Source organism: Ornithorhynchus anatinus, chromosome X5 (genome assembly GCF_004115215.2).
Source record: "Ornithorhynchus anatinus isolate Pmale09 chromosome X5, mOrnAna1.pri.v4, whole genome shotgun sequence".
Classification (NCBI taxonomy): Eukaryota; Metazoa; Chordata; class Mammalia; order Monotremata; family Ornithorhynchidae; genus Ornithorhynchus; species Ornithorhynchus anatinus.
Window position 1 is genome coordinate 20935566 of NC_041753.1, and position 8442 is coordinate 20944007.

The 8442-nt window shown below is 43.0% G+C and overlaps 1 non-coding gene across 1 annotated transcript; it reads right to left on the reverse strand.

The window, feature by feature from the left end:
• Window positions 1-7457: 7457 nt before the first annotated feature.
• Window positions 7458-7595, reverse strand: LOC114808468. The gene has a single exon (XR_003756316.1). It is a non-coding gene; the product is annotated as a small nucleolar RNA SNORA7 (small nucleolar RNA).
• Window positions 7596-8442: the final 847 nt, after the last annotated feature.

An 8442-nucleotide genomic window follows, 5' to 3' on the forward strand; every position in this document is an offset into this window, starting at 1 on the left:
CCATATGGGGTTCACAATCTAAGGAGGAGAGAGAACAGGTATCTAATCCCCATTTAGCAGGAGGGAACTGAGGCACAGAGAAATTAAGTGACTTGCCCAAAGTCACACAACAGGTACATGGTAGAGCTGGGATTAGAACCCAGGTCCTTTGACTCACAGGCCTATGCCCATGTCTCCCCTATCCTAAAAAAACCCCTCCCTTGACCCCACACTCCATCCAGTTATCACCCCATCTCCCTTTTACCATTCTTCTCCAAATTCCCTGAGCAAGTTGTCTATACTCACTGACTCCACTTCCTCACCTCCACCCCTTGCAACCTGGCTCCACCCCTTTCACTCCATGGGAATGGCTCTAAGGTCATCAGTGACCTCCTTATTATCAAATCCAGTGACCTCTACTCCATCCTAATCCTCCTTGACCTTTCTGCTGCCTTTGACACTGCGGACCACCCCCTTTCTCCTGGAAATATTATCTAAGTTTGGCTTCACTTACACTGTCTTCTCCTGGTTCTCCTTCAAACTCTCTGGCCACTCCTCAGTTTCTTCTGCTGGTTCCTCCTCTGCCTCCCACCCTCTAACTGTGGGGGATTTCAAGGCTCAGCTCTGGGTCCCCATCTAATCTCCACCTCCATCCACTCCCCTGGAGAACTCATTTGCTCCCATGGCTATGTGGATGATTCCCAAAATTCTACCTCTCTATCTATGACCTCTCTCCTTCTCTGGAGTCTCTCATTTCCTCCTGTCTTCAGGATTAATCAGTGGTACTTACTGAGTGCAGGACACTATACTAAGTACTTGAGAAAATACCATACAAAAGAGTTGGTAAATGTAATGCCTGCCCACGAAGAGCTTACAGACTACAGAGAGATGACTCCTCTTCCTCCTTCTCCTCTTCCTTCTCCTCCTCCCCCTTTTCCTCCTCTGCTAGCCCCTTCTCCTTGCCCTTCTCTTCCTCCTTCCCTGATCTCTAGTCTCTCCCCTCACCTTTCTACTTGGATATCTCATCGACACCTCCAACTTAACATGTCCAAAACAGAACACCTCATTTTCCCCCCAAAACCCTGTCCTCCCCATGACTTTCCTATCACTATAGACATCACCATCCTCCCTGTCTCACAAGCTCACGACCTTGGCATTATCCTTGACTCAACTCTCTCATTCGACCTATATATTCAATGTCAGGAAATTTGGGCGGTTTTACCATCAAAACATCTCTAGAATCTGACCTTTTCTCTCCATCCAAATTGCTAACACCTGATCCAAGCACTTACCATATCCTGCCTTGATTACTGCATTAGCCTCCTCACTGACCTCCTTACCTCCTGTCTCTCCCCTCTCTGGTCCATACTTCACTCCATTACCTGAAAAACCATTCAGTACATATCTCCCCACTTCTCAAAATCTTCATTGGTTACCCATCCACTTCCTCATCAAACAGAAACTCCTTACCATTGGCTTTAAAGCACTCAATCAACTCTTTCCCTTTTACCTCACCTCACTCATAATAATAATAATAATTATGGTACTTGTCAAGCGCTATGTGCTAAGCACCGTTCTAAGCACTGGGGTAGATACAAGGTAATCAGGTTGTCCCACAAGGGGCTCACAGTCTTAATCCCCATTTTACAGATGAGGTAACTGAGGCACAGAGAAGTTAAGTGACTTGCCCAAAGTCACACAGTCGACAAACAACAGAGTCAGGATTAGAACCCATGACCTCTGACTCCCAAGCCCGTGCTCTTTCCGCTAAGCCACGCTGCTTCATGGCATAGTGGATAGAGCACGGGCCTGGGAGTCAAAAAGGTCATAGGTTCTAATCCCGGCTCCGCTACATGTCCGCTGAGTGGCCATAGGCAAATCACTTAACCTCTCTGTACCTCAGTTACCTCATCTGTAAAATGGAGATTATGACTGTGAGCCCCATGCAGGACAGGGACTGTGTCCAACCCAATTTGCTTGTATCCACCTCAGCGCTTAGTACAGTGCCTGGCACCCAGTAAGCACTTAACAAATATCACTCATCTCCTACTACAACCCATTCCTCACACTTCACTCCTTTAACCCCAACCTATTCACTCTACCTCAATTCCTAGAATCACATCTTCTACAATCATCCTTCCCAGACTAAATCCTTTGTTTTCCCTAAACACTCCCGCCCCTGAGTCAACTATTAACTTATGCCCCCTTAAGCACATTGCTACTCACCCCACCCCCCAAAATCTTATGTAAAGATTCTTATACTCTACTATTTCCCCTATTCTAATCTATTTTAATGTCCATCTCTCCCTGGAGATGTAAGCTCTTTCTGAGCAGGAATTATCTTTACCAACTCTACTGTACTGTACTTTCCCAACCGTTTAGTACAGTACTTTGCACATGGTAAGCATTCAATAAATACCACTGATGAATTGATTAATGTTTTCTCATAATCAATCAATGGTATTTATTGAGCACTTATTGTGTTCCAGACACTGTACTAGGCACTTGGGAGAGAATAATAGAGTTGGTGGACATATTCCCGGCATTCAAGGAGCTCACAGTCTAGAAGAGGAGATGAATATTGAAATAAATTACTAATGAGTGAATGGAAGAGTACTGGGATGAGTACTTAAGTGCTGTGGGGCTGGGAGTGGAGTGAATATCCAGTAAATACTCTCAGCCATGATCTAGGGACAAAATAGCCTTCTGTTCCTCCACATAAGCATCAACAAGAGGGGAGAAAAGAAGGCATGCCAATTTAAGGCATTTCTCCATCTTATCAATTGCTGCTCATGGTTATAGCTGTTCTATATCACCTACTGGGTTTTCCATTCTAAAAATCCTTCAAGGTGTTACTTAATAGATATGTATTTATTTAATTCCTAATTCTTATCACCCCAAATTTCTCTAGATGTATTTCTCAAAATCATGGGGGAAAAAAAATCTCATGATTTTTAAAACTGGATAGCAAAAGCTTTCAGAAACTCTTATTTTCCTTATGCTTAGGTTTACTCAGGATTTCTGACTAGACATTTTTTCCTCAGCTCTATCATTTTATTTTATTTTTTGTGGGTCTAAAACCCTTGGAAACTATTTGTCAAGCAAAGCTGAATTCTTAATGATCCCTTTCAATTCCCAATTATCCCAACATGTTAGTTGGCTACTTATAATACATTTATTAAAATAATGACTTTTATGTTTATTTAGATAAATAGATACAGGATATGCACACAACCATTCATATAACCCTCCTAAACATTCCCTAAGGTACAAATTTGTTCTACTGCCTGCTTCTTTCCACACTCTTCACTCTTAGATGAATAAAAAAAGATAGAAATTTTGAAAAGAACTGGCTTTAGATGGAGGATTTTCCTTTTGATTTTTATGAATATTTCATTCTACTTGAAGAAACTATGAGTTGTGGTAATCCACAAATTGATTGTGAGACTTCCCCAGCCCCATCACTAGCAGAGGTTGAGAAATATGGAGCTCCCTTCGAGAAGCAGCACTGCCTAGTGGAAAAAGCAGGGTCCTGACAGCCAGAAGTCCTGGGTTCTAATCCCCACTCTGCCACTTGTCTGCTGTGTAAACTTGGGCAAGTCACTTCACTTCTCTGTGCCTCGGTTACCTCATCTGTAAATTAGGAATAAAAGACTGTGAGCCCTATGTGGGACAGGGACTGGATCCAACCTGATTAACTTGTATCTCCCCCAGTGCTCAGTACAGTACTAGCACATAGTAAGAGCTTAACAAATACCATAAAAATTCCAATAACTTCGATATTTGGGAAGTGGCCAGGGGTGAGGAGTTGTGTGAAGAGCTACTGCCCCAAAAGAGAGTGCCTCATTTTTTCCCAGTTGAGTGATATTTATTGAGCACTGTACTAAAGTGCTTAGGTGAGTACAACTCCTCCTACTTAAACTATGTGGCTCATGTGGGACAGGGACTGTGTGCAATTTGATTAACTTGTATCTACCCCAGTGCTTAGAACAGTGTTTGACGCATACTAATTGCATATTATTAATGTTATTATTAATAATAATAAAAGAGCAAAAGACATAATCCCTGCCCTCCAGGAGCATACAATCTGAGATGACAGATATTTTATTTTTGGTTAGGAGAAAAAAAGAATGGAAGATAGATAAGTGAATAAATACATGCTTAAACAGGAGAGTGTGCAAATTGATATGAATAGAAGTGCTGCTGTAAATCTGTACTGGTTGAGATTGGGAGGATGTAACCTGTGGGGAAGAGTGCCTTCTGGAGGAAGTGGGAATTCAGGAGGGCTTTAAAGAGGGAGAGCTGTGGTTTGGCAAATTTGAAGGGGGAGGGAACTTCTGACATGGGGGGAAGCCATGAGCAAGGGGCTGGGGGCATGAGAAGTAAGAATGAGGGATGAGCACAAGGTTGGCTTGGGAAGAAAGGAGAGCAAGGGCTGGAGTATCAGGTGGTAGATAAACAAGGAGAAAAGCTGGTAGACAGATGTGAAGCCAAAGGTTAGGCATTTTTGTTTGATGTGGAAGGAAAGGGTATCCACTGCAGTTTTACAGGAGGGGAGTGATGAATTAATCAGTGGCATTTATCGAGTGCTTACTGCATGCAGAGCATTGTACTAAATGCTTGGGAGAGTACAATCAGTAGTGTTGGTATTTGTTAAGCGCTTACTATGTGCCAAGCACTGTTCTAAGCGCTGGAGTAGATACAAGGTAATCAGATTGTCCTACATGGGGCTCACAGTCTTCAGCCCCATTTTACAGATGAGGTAACTGAGGCACAGAGAAGTGAAGTGACTTGCCCAAGGTCACACATCTGATTAGCGGCAGAGGCGGGATTAGAACCCATGACCTCTAACTCCCAAGCCCGTGCTCTTTCCACTAAGCCACGCTGCTTCTGTAAATACAACCAAGTTGGTAGATATATTTCCTGCCCACAGTGAGCTTACGGTCTAGAGTGACGTGAGAAGAGCACTATTTTAAGATGATGATCTGTGCATGACTAGCAAGGCTAGCACTGGTTGCTTTGCTGCACTTATTCCTCCTTTTGCCTAACACGTTTCTCCTCCGCTGCAGAAATAGTTTTGTCTTCAAAAGACTGGATAGCCAAATGGCACATCTGACAACAAGAGGACTTGCCGTGGGCCAATGGTTCCCAAGCAGTAGTGGCAATTGGAGCATGTTTTGAGGTTGCCCTTCAGTAATCTTTGTATCTTTTCATCTGACCACCACCGAAGCATTCCCTAGTACTCAGATCACCATAAAAGATCATCTAAGAATCCTTTGATCGTTCATTTGTACCAAATGAGTGCACCATCACAACTGAAGTCTGGTCATTATTGCCTTGGTGCCCATGATCCAGCAATTTTGCAGTACCTCGGGCCTCGGGTAAGATCTTGCTATTTTATGCCAGGTATACACTTCAGATGGGGCCATATGAAAGGGGTCAAGTTGATTGACATGCAGTCGATATGGCATCCAGGCCTCACAAACATATAGAAGTGTTGTAGACATTATTATTATTTTATGGTATTTTTTAAGTGCTTACTATGTATTGTACTAAGTGCTGGGGTAGATGCAAGCTAATCAAGTTGGACACTGCATATTTTCCACATGAGGCTCCCAGTCTGATTCTCCATTTTACAGATAACTGAGGCACAGAGAAGGTGAGTGACTCGCTCAAGGTCACACAGCAAAGTTGCAGAGCCAAGATTAGAACCCGGGTCCTTCTGACTCCCAGGCCCGTGCTCTACCCATTAGGCAACTCTGCATTGATCTTTTCTTTTAGTGAGGAGCCAAAGGTAACACTAAGATCGATGGCTTCTGGGACAGGGAGGATAGTGATGTTGTTAAAAAATAATTTAGGAGAAGGAATGAGTTTGGGAGGGAAAATGAAGCTTTCAGTTTTAGACATGTTTAATTGAAGGTTTCCGTGGTACACCCATGTGGCGATGAACTGGAGGCAAGAGGAAATGTGAGATGTATGGCAGGAGAGAAGTTGGGCCTGGAGAGGTAGATTTGGGAATCATCTACATAAAGGTGGTAACTGAAGCCATGTGAGCAAATGAGCTTTCTGAGAGAGTGAGTGTAGAAAAAGAAAAGTAAGAAACCCAGAACAGAACCTTGTGGGGCATCCTCAATCAGGCAATGAGAAGTAGAAGAGGAGCCAACAGAAGAGATTGGGAAGGAGAGATCAGAGGGGTATATACATGATTTATCTTAATATCTGTCTCCCCATCTAGACTCTAACCCACCGTTGGGCAGGGAATGAACCTACCAACTCTTTTGCGTTGTACTTTCCCAAGACCTTAGTGCAGAGCTCTGCAGAAAGTAAGTGCTCAATAAATACCAGTGATCGATTAATAGAGGTAGGAGAACCAGGTGAGTACTATATTGGTGATGCAGTATTTATTAATATCGATTCAATATTAACAATATTAATCAATCAATGACTGATTGATTTACTTTTTTCTTAATTCTCATCTATTAGTAAAGATTTTCTGAAAAACATACCATTCCCAGAAAAGGCATAGTGAAGCACAGTCTCAAGCAATACAAATCAACAGCGGACTGTTTAGAGAAAACTCCAGCATAAAGACCAGCCATTGGCAAAGGCTTCAGGAAGATCAGGATGCCAAAAACAGATCTGCAAGCAGCAGGCCCATCAGCACAAGATAAGGAAGATCTTTATGGGTTTATAATAATGTGAAATGGATTGCTGGCTGTGCAACAGTACTTTCAGCCATACCTGCATGAAAGGAAAGTTACACAACTATATATGCTCTATGTTTATGTATGTGTATATATATCGGTGTGTGTTTGTATGTATGTATAAACTATGGAACTAAATTCTCTGTCCACTGCTGTTTGGCTCTGCTTCTGGAGTACTCCTCCACTGCTGCTGTTTGGCGCTGCTTCTGGAGGAGTACCATCCTGAAGCGGTCTCGTGAAAACTGGAAGTAATATCGACCAACCCACTAACACAAGGCTCTGAAAATATGAAATCTATACATCTATTGACAGTGTAAAAAAGCTATGCAACTATACACCTATAACATATATATATATATATATATATATATATATATGTGTGTGTGTGTGTGAATAAAATGTTAATAAACACATACGGCTGTTCTTTGCATTCAATGATAGCACTACTGGCAGTGCGATTTTATCCTGTGGTTGAAAAGGTCAATGAGCAGCTGGCAGCCCCTTTCTCACTGTGCACATATTTTTCTATGTTGTGGCCTTTGCTCGTTGTCTTGTCTTATGCCATTGAGTCATCTCCGACCTACAGAGACTCCATGGACACATCTCCCCCAGAACGCCCCACCTCCATCTGCAATCATTCTGGTAGTGTGTCCATAGAGTTTTCTTGGTAAAAATATGGAAGTGGTTTACCACTGCCTTCTGCCACGTAATAAGCTTGAGTCTCCTCCCTGGACTCTCTCCCATGCCGCTGCTGCCCAGCACAGGTGCATTTTGACTTGTAGGAGATTGCCTTCCATTTGCTAGCCATTGCCCAAGCTAGAAATGGAATGGGCAGGCCTCTGCTTGACTCCCCCTTCCATAACAGAACCTGGTAGAGTACTGGAAACTCTCCAGATGCGAGCCTGAGAGGAGACTTTGCTCTTTTCCTAGCAATTTTTTAGGATTCTGCCTTTTGCTCTCATAATTTTCCCAAAGCTTCTGCTCTAATAGGGTTTTTATTGCTGCATGGGCTTCCAGGGCTAAGTCTACCGCAAGAGCTGTTTCCCCAGACACTGAGCACACCTTACCTAAATACAACAGCCTCAGGAAATGATGGCCGCCAGCACTCTGAGGACTTTGGGTGAGGGAAGCTCTTGTGATTCCCCTTACCCCATTTTTTTGCCCTTTGACACTCCCTCTTCCCTCCTCTTGCTCATGCAGTTCTCCTGACTAGGAACTCCCTCCCTCCCTCCTCAAATCCAACAGACCACAACCCTCTGTATATTCAAAGCTTTCCTGACAGCCCATCTCCTCCAATACACGGTCCTTGTCTAGTTCCCAGCATCCCAAGTCATATTAATCCATTGGCTATCTCCAGCTCTAATGCATTCATTTATACTCATCCCCAGGACTTATGTATATTCATTTATTCAACTATTTGATTATTCATTTTGAGTACTCTGTAAATACTTTTATGTCTGTTTCCCCCATTAGCGTATAAGCTTCTTGAAGGCAGAAAATATGTCACTGGTTTGTTCTTCACTTCCCAAATGCTTAGTTCAGTAGGTTGCATTCAGTGGGTGCTCGATGAATGCTATTACTACTCTACTACTAAACACAACAGGTGGGTCTGTCTGTGCTACTGCCTTGGAGTAATCCTCAGGTAGGTCGCATTGCCTGAAAATGTACTTTCGGGTTATCCTGGTTTTCCCTCAGGATCAAATTAAGATTCTAGTCGTCCTGGGTTGTTGAGTGGTAGTAGGACTAAACACATATTTTA